Source organism: Rattus rattus, chromosome 4, assembly GCF_011064425.1.
Source record: "Rattus rattus isolate New Zealand chromosome 4, Rrattus_CSIRO_v1, whole genome shotgun sequence".
In the NCBI taxonomy this organism is placed as follows: Eukaryota; Metazoa; Chordata; class Mammalia; order Rodentia; family Muridae; genus Rattus; species Rattus rattus.
Window position 1 is genome coordinate 40,081,542 of NC_046157.1, and position 14,523 is coordinate 40,096,064.

General features: G+C 43.6%; 1 pseudogene; it reads left to right on the forward strand.

Annotated features, from left to right (window-relative positions):
• The first annotated feature begins 304 nt into the window (after positions 1-304).
• Positions 305-4,400, forward strand: LOC116898318 (annotated as a pseudogene).
• The last annotated feature ends 10,123 nt before the right edge of the window (positions 4,401-14,523 follow it).

Consider the following 14,523-nt stretch of genomic DNA (forward strand, 5'->3'; position numbering starts at 1 on the left):
TGAAATAAAAACAAATTTAAAAAATAAAATAAAAGATTTAAAAGATTTATACATTTATTTTATGCATATGCATATTCTGTTTTCAGAAGAGGGCATCAGATCCCATTACAGGTAGTTGTCAGCCACTATGTGGGTGCTGGGAATTGAACTCAGGACCTCTGGAAAAGCAGCCAGTGTTCTTAACTGCTGAGCCATCTCTCCAGCCCCCCAATATATTTTTTTCTAAAGAATAACTTAGGAGACTGAGGATGACTGCCACACATCAAGCCTGGGTTTGATTTACCAGGAGTTTATAAAACCAGGCATGGAATCCTATGTCTGTAATCACACCAGTTGTAATCACAACACTTGGAACGTGGAGGTAGGAGGACTGTACCGGTTTGGATGAGAAGCCCTCACCCCCACCCCCATAGGCTCATATGCTTGAATGCTTGGTCCAGTTGTTTAGGAAGAATTAGCAGGTGTGCCCTTGTTGGAAGAGGTGTGTCACAGGTGGTGGGATTTGAGATTTCAAAAGCCCATGCCTGGGCCCAATCACTCTGCTGGCTGCCTGTGGATCAGGATGTAAAGCTCTCACCTGCTGCTCCAGCACCAAGCCTGTCTGCTTCCCACCATGATGATCATGGACAAACCCTCTAAACTAAGTCAGGCCCTAGCAAATGCTCTCTTTTATAAGAGTGGTCTTGGTCATGGTGTCTTTTCACAGCAATAGAACACCAACTAAGACAAAGATCAAAAGTTTAAGGTCATCCTTAACTACAAAGTTGAGTTCAAGCCTGGGGAGTTGGAGAGATGGCTCGGCAGTTAAGGGCACTGACTGCTCTTCTAGAGGTCCTGAGTTCAATTCCCAGCAACCACATCGTGGCTCACAACCATCTGTAATAGGATCTGATGCCCTTTTTTGGTGTGTCTGAAGAGAGTAACAGTGTGTTCATGTACATAAAAATAAAATAAATAGTCTAAAACAATATTAGCTCGTAGTCAGACCTGTGAGCATTTTCTTAATAAGTGATTGATGTGGGTGGGCCACCCCTGAGGAGGTGGTCCTGGTGGGTATATGAAAGTAGACTGAGGACTGGAGAGTTGGCTTAGAGGTTAAGGGAATGTGTTGCTTGTGCAGAGAACCCAGGTTCCATTCCAAGCACCCATGTATTGGTTCACAATCTTTTGTAAGTCCAGGATCAGGAAATCTAATTTTTTTCTGACCTATAAAAGCACTAGGCAGACAAGTGGTGCACGTACACACATGCAGACAAAACACACACACACAAAATACTAACATAAATGTTTGTTTGAGACAGTATATTTATATATCCTTGTTACTCCTAGAACTTGCTCTGTACACAAGGCTAGCCTAAAATTGAGAGATTTATTTGCCTCTGTCTCCCATGTGCTGGGTTAAAGGTATGGGCCATCAAGACTGCCGCGCCCAACCTCGACCAGCAAGGAAGACACGACCACAGGAGATCTTCTTCAAGCAATTTTATTCAGGAACCTTGATTCAATCTTCTGACCTCTCTCTCCCTCTGACTCTCTCTCTTCTGGCTCTCTCTCTTCTGACTCTTCCTCTCCCTAGGGAACGCCCTGCACCACACTTAAATAGCTAGCACTGGCCAGTCCTAGCAAGCCACGTGGGTCATGTAGATAGGCTGTCACTATGCGGAAGCTAGCAGGTCAGGCAGGCATAGCCAAATAAGGACTTGTTTACTGCAAGGAGCGCTCACCGTTGGGAGGGTGGAAGGCGGAAACCAGCACCATCTTTGAGGCGCGGCACGTCGCAGCTCTCTACACAAGACCAGTGTAAAATAAATATAAAAGAAGAAAAAAAAAGGAAGGGAGGGAGAAAGAAAGAAAAAATAAAGAGAAGGAGGAAGAGAAGGAAGGAGGGAGGGAGAAGAAGGAGAGGGAGAGAGAGAGTGACAGAGGGAGAGAGAGAGACTGAGCAAGCCATGGGCAGAAGGCTTAGTAAGCAACAATCCTCCATGGTATCTGCCTCCAGGTCCTACCTTGAGTTCCTGTCCTGACTTCCTTCAATGATGGGACTGTGATATGGAAATGTAAGCAAAATAATACCACCGTAGGCTTATGTATTTTTTAACCTGCTTTTAATAAGAGTTTTAAAATGCTTTAACCTTTCTTCTAGCATACCACCCACCAGAGGAAGTGGAAAGGAAAGGTAGGGCACAGGAGGATGTGGACCTACTGAGAAATAATTCTCTGGAGCAAATCTAATCTGTGTTGTCAGAAAATCAGCAGTTCAGTTCACACAAATCAGCAACAGCAGTTCCACCCAGAAGAATCCTCAAGGCTCAGCCAATCTCTGCAAAGAACCAGAAGTTCTTTGGTGGTGTTTCTCTCTATGAAGTCACCACAGTGACCAGCAAAGAGTGGCAAGGTGAACCAATACCATACAGCATTACCCACCGTTTGTTGGATGCTGTGTTCCAAACACCATGTGTTCTCCCACGCATCCACTCTAGCCAAACATCACATGCTCTTTTTCCAGGCTGCTTCCAGAAAAACATCACCTGTCTGTTCTCAGCAAAAACATCCTCTATAAGTCAGTTTCCAGGAAAGCATCACATGACACAACTGAGTCTCCAAAGAAACCAGAAATTTCCTCTTCATATCCCCCCTTATGTTTAAAAATTTGTCCTTTTCTCTAACGTTATCACAATAACATTACACACAATAGAAACAGTTATAAGAACCACAAAACTAGAACTTTACATAACACCTTAAACAGAAAGTTTATGTGCAAGCTAATCAAACAATAATCTAATAAAACAACCTTAAATTTCTGACAATATGCAATAATTAAGAAAAACAACTTTCCACCCTAGATGATAACAGTTATAACACATCAAACGACCACAGCCATTTACCCCAACTGAAGGGATGTGGATGACTTTTTATATTTGTATCTTTGCTTCCTGCTGATTGGAGTAAAGAATTCCTGTTTGGGGCCCCAGAGATGGAAAATGGTTAGTTTTTAAAAATCTATCTGTAGCATTTATTGTCCAGTTTCTGCATTATTCAGTTTCAGTGTTGGCTGTCCAATCCTTGTGTTGTCTTGAAGCACCCTAGGGGCTTACATGCACCACCTCAGGTAAAGACTAAGCCAAGAACCAGCTTCCTGACTCAGGTCAAGACTAGGTCAAGTACCAGCTTCCTGCCTCGGGTTAAGGCTAGGTCAAGTTCCATTCTCCACCCACAGTTCTCTGCAGGAGCAGGAACATCCTTGAAAAACCATAGAATGTACTGACTGATAGTCACCTGACCCTCTGGTCCCAGATAGAGTTCAAATGCATGTCATATGCTCGCTAGCCAATAGATTCGAAGGTCAATATGCTTAGCCAATAAGTTTAAACTCTAACCTTGCTGGTGGAACCTGTACCCCTAAAAAGTATAAAAAGTGCTTTATAGCCATTCGGGGTTGCCTTCTAGTCATTCACCATGAGGGGCTGAACGAGGGTCGACCCCCACACACTGGAAAAATAAACCTCTTGCATTTGCATCGAACTCCATTCTCCTGTCTCACTTGGGAGGGGTCTCCCAGTAGTTAAGACTCACTTCGAGTCTTACAGTCCGTCTACTCTATGTATTGTCTGTCAAGTCTCTGTGTGGTCAATTATATGGGCTAGCCCTTTTGAAGTCAATTCTCGTGCATATTTTGGAAAAATCAGTAACTGAGACAGTCTACCAAAGTGAATCACCTGGGCTATTTGCTTTGTGAAGACATTCATGTCTCAGCTCATAAAAGGTTTTCCTGATCAGATCTAATCTTTACAAGTTTCATTCAAACCATATATTTTTTTCAATTCCCTGTAGACACATAAATATAACCATTTTGCCATTTTAACACTATTGCAGAGTTCCATTCTAATGTCAACACATCCTTATAATACATTGACTGGCCTCGTTCCTGTTTATTCCATAGCCCAGTGTCTCTCAGCTGCTGTTCTTCCTTTTTCACCAACAGTAAAAAAAAAAAAAAAAAAATTGAGAGTTAAGAAAGCGTGTCTGGCTCTTTCCAGTCTTGGCTCCAATATGACCAAAAAAAAAGGAGAAACAACGGTCGTGCCAAAAAGGGCCTCGGCCGTGTGCAGCCAGTTCGCTGCACGAACTGTGCCAGGTGCGTGCCCAAGGATAAGGCCATTAAGAAGTTTGTCATTTGGAACATTGTAGAAGCCGCTGCAGTCAGGGACATATCTGAAGCAAGCGTCTCTGACGCTTACGTGCTTCCCAAACTCTATGTCAAGCTGCCCTACTGCGTGAGCTGTGCCATTCATAGCAAAGTCGTCAGGAATCGATCTCGTGAGGCCCGGAAGGACCGAACACCCCCACCACAATTCAGACCTGCTGGCGTTGCACCATGACCTCCACCAAAGCCCATGTAAAGAGGTGATTTCACGAAGGCAGAAAGAAACATACCATGGAAAAATAAAACTGAAGTTATACTTAAAAAACAAGAAAGAAAGAAAGCTTGTCTAAGGGGGAGGGATTGAAAGACCCCCGGAGCGGGGAGACCCTCGATCAAGTCTCAGGATGACACGACCCCCCAAGAACTCATGTGAGACCGTCCTTGCTGTAATCACACGAGGTTTATTAACGGGAACCAGTGCACTGGGGTCGAGACTCGTATCCCACTCGGGGCAGTGGAGTTCGACCCCGAGAGGCTGGGAGAAGAGGTATTTAAAGGGAGAAACCACAACCCGAGGGGGCAGGGATGGCATCATAGAATAACAGTGAAAAATCACAAGGAAGAACTCTCTGTCCCCCAAGATTGTTTCCTAGGAGAAGCTGTCTCCTACTTCTCAGATTGTTTAACTTCATGGTCCGCTAGTTCCTAGGAGAAGTTGCTTCCTGCTTCTCAAGATTGTTCTCTAAGATTTATGGTCAGCTAGCTTCTGGGAGAAAGCTGTTTCCTCCTTCTCAAGATTGTTTAACTCTATGGTCCACTAGTTCCTAGGAAAAGCTTCTTGGGACATACAATTCTGAGGCCTAACCTGTTTCTTCTGCTCTAACTATGTGTCTAGGGGGGCAACTTTAAAACTTTTACCTTTCAGTGTATGTGTGCGGGGGTATGGGGGAGAGGGTTACTCTCCCATTTTGTTTAATAAGCATCTCTTTTAAAGTATGATTGGCGCTTTCTATAACTGTTAGTCCTGTGGAATTGTGTGGTGTACCAGTAACATGCTTTATATTACAGCATGTAAAGAATTGCATCATCTTATTGGATACATATTTGGAGCACTGTCAGTTTTAATTTCCACAGGTATCTCCATAATTTCCATTATTTCCTTTTTTTCTTTTTTTTTTTTTTTTGGAGCTGAGGACTGAACCCAAGGCCTTGCGCTTGCGCTCTACCACTGAGCTAAATCCCCAACCCCAAAGTGTATCCCAGGCTGGCCTCGAACTCCAAATCCTCCTGCCTCTGCCTCCTTCAGCAAATCCTACTGGCCTGCGCCACCAGTACCAGCCATTATTTCCAATAAATGTTATTTACGCGATAGGCCTTTTTTGGAACTTGAAGCAGTTGCCCACTGAAAACCTGAGTACCTGTCAATGGTATGGTGTACACACCTTTGTGGAAATGTAAGCAAAATAATACCTCTGCTCCCCACGCTGCTTTTTGGTCGTGGTGTTTTATCACAACAATAGAAATACTGTTAGAAACAGGAAATAGCCTGATGTCAGGATTCAATCTCCTGAGTGCTAGTGCTGGGACCTCAGGGGGCACCCGTACTGCTTAGAGTGGAGTTTTACAGACCTCTATGCAAGTCCAAAGGAGTTGTCTGCCCTTTAGAATAAACGTCACACTGCACTTGAACTTTCATCTAACCTCTAGTTGGAGATGTTCATCCTTAGGCAAAACTAGAGAGAACAATATAAACCATTCTGGTGAACCTTGCTGTTTCCATCATTACCTGTAGGATGATGTCATCACACTGGTATAGGCAGGTACAAGATAGAACCAGGCCTCTCATTGGATGAGAAGGAAGGATGGGTGGGAGAAAAGTTTTAGGAAGAGGAGGAGACTGGAGGAAAGGCAGAGGAAGTCGTGGAGAGAACATGGAGGCTGATGTTAAGATTCCTCTCTGCACATTTACAGAATGTTCTTAAGGGATGGATGTGTACAGGGCTTTGTATGTTTGGGTGGGCAATTATATCTTATCGATCGGATCAGAGGTTATTGTGTTGTGTGTTCTTTCATGTGGCAATTTAAGTTTAAGAGAGTTTGTGGTGGTGGAGACACTAGACCGCCATGGAATTGGGATGTTTATTTCTGGCATGACGGCAGCCTGCCTTGGGAACTAGATGAGTAGAGAGAGAGAAGCCATCGGAAGTATGATATAGGATAGAGCAAAATGTGTGAGAGGCTTTGCTGACTGAGATGAAGATATTTACCAGATATCTTGGGGCACTACAGTGCTGGAGCTAGTGCAGGGTAAAAGACAGCATTGTGTGTATGTGTGTGTGTGTGTGTGTGTGTGTGTGTGTGTGTGTGTGTGTGTGTGTGTTCTGGTTTATTTGTTCGTTTGTTTACGGCAAATCCTAGCCTCTATGTCATGTCATTTTAAAGCATTTAACCTGTAGTTCTGAAAAGGTCTAAGGTAAAAAGGAACCATTTTATTACAATACACCACAAATTAACAGTAAATCTTAGTGTCGTACAAAATCCTATAGGATTCTAACGTTCTTCGCAACTCGTTTCTTCACATCACATAATGTCTGTCTGTTACTGACTTCCAAAAGACTACTGAGTTGCCATAGTGACTTCATTCTGTCCTAGTTTCAGCTAACCCGTCTTCCCAGACCCCGCTCACCACATCCTGTCGAGGCGAGCACGCCCATGCAGCCGCACTGGCAGCCTTGGGTTTTATAACATAAAACAAACTGAAACTTCTGAACTTGAACATTTGAAACTTCTATGCCACAGCCTGCCCCTGGCATGATGTGATTGTGGCTTTTAGCTTCATCAACCCCACTTCTCTCTGCTTTTCTCTGGGCCAGAAGTTCTTTCCAGTCAAAGCCTGCTGTCGACCTCCAGCAGGTAAAGGACTCTTAACCTGACCTCCAGTGCTGCCATTCTCTCCTGCGTCAGTGGGTACAGCTTAACGCTTAGATTTTTATCAGTATTGGGTGGTGTCTGTCTACACCCAAAGATCCTTTGCAAAGATAAACTTTGTAAAATCACATAAGTGACAAGGGAACATGTACAATTAATTTGATGACAGGCAATAAAACGCTTTAAAATATTAAAAAAAAACATTATTCTTTATTTCCAAAAAAGATAGAAATGTAAAAAGAATTTAATTCTTAATATTAGGCTTTAAATTCCTTACATCTTTTTTTAATAATTTTTTAATGTATTTATTTATTTTATATATGAGTACACTGTCACTGTCTTGAGACACACCAGAAGAGGGCATCAGGTCTCATTACAGATGGCTGTGAGCCACCATGTGGTTGCTAGGATTTGAACTCAGGACCTCTGGAAGAGCAGTCAGTGCTCTTAACCACTGAGCCATCTCCCCGGCCCTATTCCTTGCATCTTTAACCACATTTGTGTGTGTGTGTGTGTGTGTGTGTGTGTGTGTGTGTGTGTGTGTGTGTGCAAATGTTTGTGTGTGTGTGTGTGTGCAAATGTTTGTGTGTGTGTGTGTGTGTGCAAATGTTTTTGTGTGTGTGTGTGTGTGTGCAAATGTTTGTGTGTGTGTGTGTGCAAATGTTTGTGTGTGTGTGTGTGTGTGTGTGCAAATGTTTGTGTGTGTGTGTGTGTGTGTGTGCAAATGTTTTTGTGTGTGTGTGTGTGTGTGTGTGTGTGTGTGTGTGTGTGTGTGTGTCGCAAGTGCGAGGGTCGGAGAACAACTTACAGAATGGGTTCTTTCCTCCTCTTTGTAGGCCTGAGGGCTCAGGACTGGCAGCCTGAGAGTTACACAATGATCCGTCTCACAGGCTAGCAGATTTGTTTTTACAAAAAGCAGTTCTTGGGCCCGGAGAAATGACTCAGTAGTTAACACAGAGCCAACTGCTCTTCCAGAGGACCTGTGTTTTCATTCCCAGCATTCACATGGCAGCTCCTAACTGTGCGCAACCCCATTCCCAGAGGATCTGACACTTCCTCTGACCTCTGGGGTCACTACATGCATGTGGTGGATGGACATATATACAATGGCAAAAACTCCTTTGTATAGAGGAAAAATGAAGGTTAAAATTGAAAAAAAAACTGTATTCATTATATCAGAGATGATGCCAATAAGAATGGTGTGTGTGTGTGTGTGTGTGTGTGTGTGTGTGTGTGTGTGTGTGTGTTTGTAATGGTTGGTAAGGGATGGAGAGATGGCTCATTGGTTAAGAGCACTGACTGCTCTTCCAGAGGTCCTGAGTTCAAACCCCAGCAACCACATGGTGGCTCACAACCATCTGTAATAAGATCTGTTGCCCTCTTCTGGTGTGGCTGAAGACAGCAATGGAGTACTCCTATACTCTTTTCATGAAAGTACAATGAAGTTTCATGAAGTACAATGAAGATTATAACGAAGCATACTCACATACTCACATACATAAAATAAATAAATCTTTTTTTTTTTCGGAGCTGGGGACTGAACCCAGGGCCTTGCGCTTGCTAGGCAAGCGCTCTACCACTGAGCCAAATCCTCAACCCCATAAATAAATCTTTTAAAAAAAGAATGTTGTGTAAACTTTTTTCTTCTTGTCATTGTTGTACCTATGTGATATCTTCAATTTTTCCTCTTAGCTCACCAGGCTGAAAATATTGGCTATTTGACCTTTCTCAGAAGGCATTTGCCATTCCCTATTCTAGAGGAAGTAAGACTTTAGCTAGTGAAAGAAGAAAATCTTTCTAAACAAAAAGGACAGGCTGGGCACATGAGGAGGAGCAGATGGTTTGTGAAAAATCATAGACAAGCACTGCATATGCCATGCCAGGCAAACAGTCTTGTTCCCATGTTTGCCCTTCAGAGCCAATCTGTAATATCAGATTCTTCCAGGAGAGGGCTCCCTTTATTTAGTTAGTTGAGAATCTGTAATACCAGATTCTTCCAGGAGAGGGCTCCCTTTATTTAGTTAGTTGAGAATCTGTAATATCTGATTCTTCCAGGAGAGGGCTCCCTCTATTTAGTTAGTTGAGATGAAAAGTGAAAAAGTGAAGGAACTTTAAACGTTTATATACCTATCACTACGATTTCATCATTAATAGCTTTATACTTGTTTTTATCAAGCATCTACTCATCTATCGGTAAATTACGTTTTCTTTCCTCTCTCTCTTTTTTTTTTTTTTTTTAGGAGGTGGGGACCGAACCCAGGGCGGCAAGCGCTTTACCACTGAGCTAAATCCCCAACCCCCAGTAAATTACGTTTTCAACAGGCCACTACACCTCTCTTAAAATAGGTCAGTGTGCATTGAATTAATCAGTAATCAGAATTATCTAGTTAACTTAAAAAAAGTTAATTATCTTTATTTTTGCAGTGCTGGGGTCTTGGGCATGCTGGGCAACTCCAATACCTTTGAAGTTCATGCTAAGACACCCATTATAACACTTAGAAGTAAAATTTGTATACAGCGAAATGGACAAATTTTAAACGAAAATTTCTCAGTTTAGACAAGCTGTAATTATCACAGATCCCCATTGAAATGTGGAATATTACCATTAAAACAGAAAGTGCTTTCCCTACCAAATTACTGCCTCTCCCAACGAGCTCCCGACTGGCAGTTACTACTGATTTTGTTGGTGGTGTTGTTTTGTTGTTGTTGTTTAGGGTTTGTTTGTTTTGGAGGTGGGGTGGGTTTTTTTGTTTTTTGTTTTTAAATCAGGGTTTCTTTATGTAGACCTGACTGTCCTAGAACTCAATTTGTAGATCAGGCTGGCCTCAAAGAGTAGATTTTTTTCTATGATTTTTTTCCAGTTGTGTTTGTTCAAATTGAGGCTTAAATAAGATTTATACATTGTCATTGATTAGTGATAAGGCTTTTTATTTCTTTTAATCTACAAGCAGAGCCAGCTATAAATAGAACAACCAGAGAAGTACCACAAGGCACCACGGTAAGGACAGACCTGTTGTGTTTAATACTCTGCTGTTGCTACCTTGAAGTCTTTTTTTTTTTTTTTGTATTTATATTTATGTACAGAAAACTTAAGTGTACATTTAACCCAGTTTAGTGGCGAGTTCTTTAGTCTTTGCCTTTTCCAGCTTAGCAATGTGAGCCACAGACTTAGGACCCAGGACATTGCCTCCCCAGTGGTGGCGGATCTCGTCACATCTGTCATTATAATTGGTCCTAACAGCTTCCACCAGCTTAGCCAGAGCACCCTTGTCTTCTGAGCTAACCTGTGTGAAGGCAACAGTGGTGCATGTCTTCCTGTGGACCAGGCGCCCCAGCCTGGCCTTTCCCTTGATGATGCAGTAGGGCAAAGGGCAGGCAGGAAAACCACCAGCTCAATGGGGTCTACATCAGGGGCAATCACCACCAGCTGAGCCTTCTTGTTCTCCACCAAAGGGGTGACTGTATTGACCCCTGCTCGGAGGACAGGTGGTCTCTCAGTTGGGACGTCCCTTTTGCCAGCAGCTTTCTTCTTAGCGCGGGCCAGTAGCCTTTGCTTCTTCTCCTGCTTTGTCCCTGGCCTGTACTTGTGGGCAAGCTTGAGCAGCTGAGTAGCTGTTTGTCTGTCCAGGGCCTGGGTGAACTGGTTGATGGCAGGAGGTACTGTGAGCTGCTTATAGAGGATGGCTCTTTGCCGCTGCAGCCTGATGTAGCGGGGCCATTTGACAAAGCGCGTGAGATCTCTTTTGGGCTGGATGTCCTGCACAATGCTGAAGTTCTTAGGCCTCTTCTCAAAGGATTGACCACCTTTTTGGCCTCTTGTTTCTTGACCACGGCGGGGGCCGGGGCCACCTTCTTCCCCTTGGCCTTCTTTCCTTTGGGCATCTTGCTCAGCTTACCTTGAAGTCTTAATGAAGTACAATGAAGATTATAATCAAGCGTGGTGGCTCATGCCTTCTTTAATCCCAGCACTTAGGAGGCAGAGGCAGGCCAACCTGGTCTACAAAGGAGATCCAGGGCCGTCAGTGTTACACAGAAAAACCCTGTCTTGAAAAATAAAAGTAAAACCATCACAAAACTGGAAGAGTGAGATGACAGGTCAGGAGTCAGCTGGTGAGGATGAACAAACTTGTCAGGCCCCTGGGCATCAGTAAAGGTTGTAGTTCCTCTGTCTTGATGTGAGAAAATATAACATTAAAAACCAAATGAAGAAAATGCTGTTTAAGGTGGAGAAATAAATTTGAGAAGAAAGCTAATATATAATCTATTTCTTCTAAGGGCATCCTTTTCAACCCCTTGGAGAAAGGGTCTCATACTACAGTACACAAGCCTTGCAAATCATGAGTGCTGCCAGCCCCGTGTGTATCTTTTCTCCCTTTCAATACAAGGAGGACAGCTGTTGTCTTGTTTCTTACACATTAGACACTGCCAGTTGCATTCTTGTGGAGACAATTTACATGTGTCCTTGCACCTTTATTTCCTAAAATTGGTAGATATAAAAGTGTGGTGTGCGTGCTCATGCACGCACCCACACGTGAGTGTGTGAGGTAAATCTTCCTCTCTGAATCTGCACCCTGTGTTTTTAAAATTAAAATATTTTCCCGTGGGTATGAAGTGTTTCTGCACCCGTGTGAGAGTGTGTGTGCCACAGCACACATAGGAGGTCAGAGGACAGCTATGTGAAGGTGTGTTTTGCCTTCTTGCCTTCTACCTTTAGGTTCTGGGGATTGAACTTGGGTCATCAGGCCTGTTAGGCAAGCATTTTACCGGCTGATCCATCCCAACAACAGCTCCAATGAAATTTTAAAAACCCTTTTTACGTTTTTGTTTGTTTGATTTCTCTGCATGTATGTATGTATCCCTGTCTGTCCTGGAACTGGACCAGGCTGGCCTTGAACTCTCAGAGTGCTGGGATTAAAGGAATGGGCTACCACCTCCTGCCTTTTTTACATTTTGTTTATTTATTGTTGGTAAAACAGAGCATGTGTGTGAAGCATGTGGAGGACAGAGGGCAGTTCCTAGGAGTTGGTTTTCTCCTTTCACCTCGTGGGTCCCCGGAATCCAATAAAGGTTGTCAGCCTTGGCAGAGAGCACCATCTCACCAGCCCGCTACACCTTATTTTCTGAGGCAGGGGATTTTAGTTTTATTCTTTCGCCATGACAAATACAACAACCAAAAGCAACTCAGGGAAGGAAGGAGTTTATTTCAGCTCACAGTCCATCACTGACAGAAGGAAGAAACAGGACTCAGAGCTCACATGGAGGCAGGTCTGCTTGCTATTCCTCACAGCACTACCTCCTATGGAGGAACTTACTTCACAGCCAAAAGATACAACAGAAACAGTGCAGGATGCTGCTCCCCGCTGCTCTCAGCCAGCTTTCATAGACCGCTCAGGACCATTGGCCCAGGGAATCATGGAACAGTGCTGCACACCATGGACTGGGCCCTCTTCCGTCAACTAGCAATTAAGACAGTAACTCTAGGAATGTCCACAGGACGGTCTGATCTGGGAAATACCTCAGTTGAGACACTCAAGTGTCTAAGTTAAAAATACCTGAACACAGCATGTCTCACTGAACCTGGACTTGACTGGCTGGCCAACAAGGCTCTCGGATCCTCCTGTGTCAGCATCCCTAGTGCTGAATTTACAGGTACCTCCCACCATCCTGGCTGTTACTGAGTGCTGGGCATCTGAACCAGGTCCATCTGCTTTCATAGCGAGCGCTTTGTAACCACTGACCCATCTCCCTGCCTTCTACCTTTCAATTGTTTTGAATTCTTTTTTAAAAGATTTATTTATTGTTATTTATCTGAGTACACTGTAGCTGTCTTCAGACACACCAGAAGAGGGCATTGGACCTCGTTACAGATGGCTGTGAGCCACCATGTGGTTGCTGGAAATTGAACTCGGGACCACTGGAAGAGCAGTCAGTGCTCTCAACCTCTGAGCCATCTCTCCAGCCCCCATCTTTTAAATTTTGAGGAAGGGCCTCATGCTTCCTAGCCTGGCCTCAAACTATGTAGCAAAGGATGGTCTTGATCCTTATTCTCATGATTAAAAAACCGAAAGGTACCATCTTGCATAACTAACAGCTTTCTTAGAATTGCTCAGCCATTTCTCAAATACAGGACACTTTGAGTTGCTTATAAAAATAGAAACTATTAATCACTGTATTTGTTTTAGTAGGCAGTAATTTAGAACAGAGTTGGCAGCCCCTCACAAAGCTAAACAACTGGCTCCTGTCGTATATCTTTCACACACTGAGAATGTCCTATCCCAAGTTCCCATCTGTCCTCACCTGAGCTTCTCTATGGGGACAGCATTTCCAGTTTTTTGTTGAGACAGACTACACATAACCCTGGCAATTCTAGAAACTTGCTCAGTAGACCAGGCTGTCCTCAAACTCTGGGATCTGGACAGTCTCTGTCTGCTAAATATCCAGACGTTCTTTAAAATAGCTTTTTAATTAAAAGTGGTTTTGTTTAATTTTTCATCTGACTTTGTGTCTGAATGCTTTGGCTGGCTGTACATATGTGCACCATGTGCCACTGTATTCCCACTGGAGGTCAGAAGACTGAGCTGGGTTCCCTGGAACTGGAAATAAAGATGGTTGTGAGCTGCCATGTGCATGCTGGACTTTGTCTAATGCCAGTCGTGTGCGAATTCAACAAGTGCTCTTACAAGCTGAGCCACCTTTCCAGGCCCTGAAATAGCTTTTCTTTTTCAAGATTTATTTATTTTTACATTAATTGGTGTTTTGCCTGCATGTATGTCTCTGTGAAGGTGCCAGATCTCCTGGAACTGTAGTTAATTATTGAGTTGCCGTCTGGGTACTGGGAATTGAAGTGGGGTCCTTTGGAAGAGCAGCCAGTGCTCCTAACTGCTGAGACATCTCTCCAGCCCCATAAAATAGCTTTTCTCTTTTTTATTTTTGGTTTTTAGAGACAAGGTCTCTCTCTGTATGTAGGCTTGGATGTCTTGCAACTCCCCTGTGGGCCAGGGTGGCCTCAAACTCCTAGCAACCCGCCTGACTGTGCTGGGATTAAAGGCGTGCCTCCGTCAGCTGGCTAACAGCTTTTCTTTAAAAAAATACTTTTATGTATGTGCATGTGAGTACTCATGCGTTCGGGGCCAGGAGCTAGCTTAAGTTACAGGTGGCTGAACTCTGGTCCTCTTCCATAGTTGTATGTACTCGTAACCTGTTCAGCTTTACAAAAACTTCAGGTTTTTGAGACAGGGTCTTACACTGTAACAAAGGCTGGTCTCAAACTTGTGGAAGTCCTGCCTTAGTTCCTGAGTGATGGTATTACAAGTGTGGCTATCTATTTGAACAAGAGACTAATTATTTTTAGTTTTCGATACAGGGTGTTACTATGTACCCTTGGCACTCTCTTACTGTGCAAGCTGCGGTTGCCTCCCAGGAACTGGGATTAAAAGTTTACCCCTCAGTGG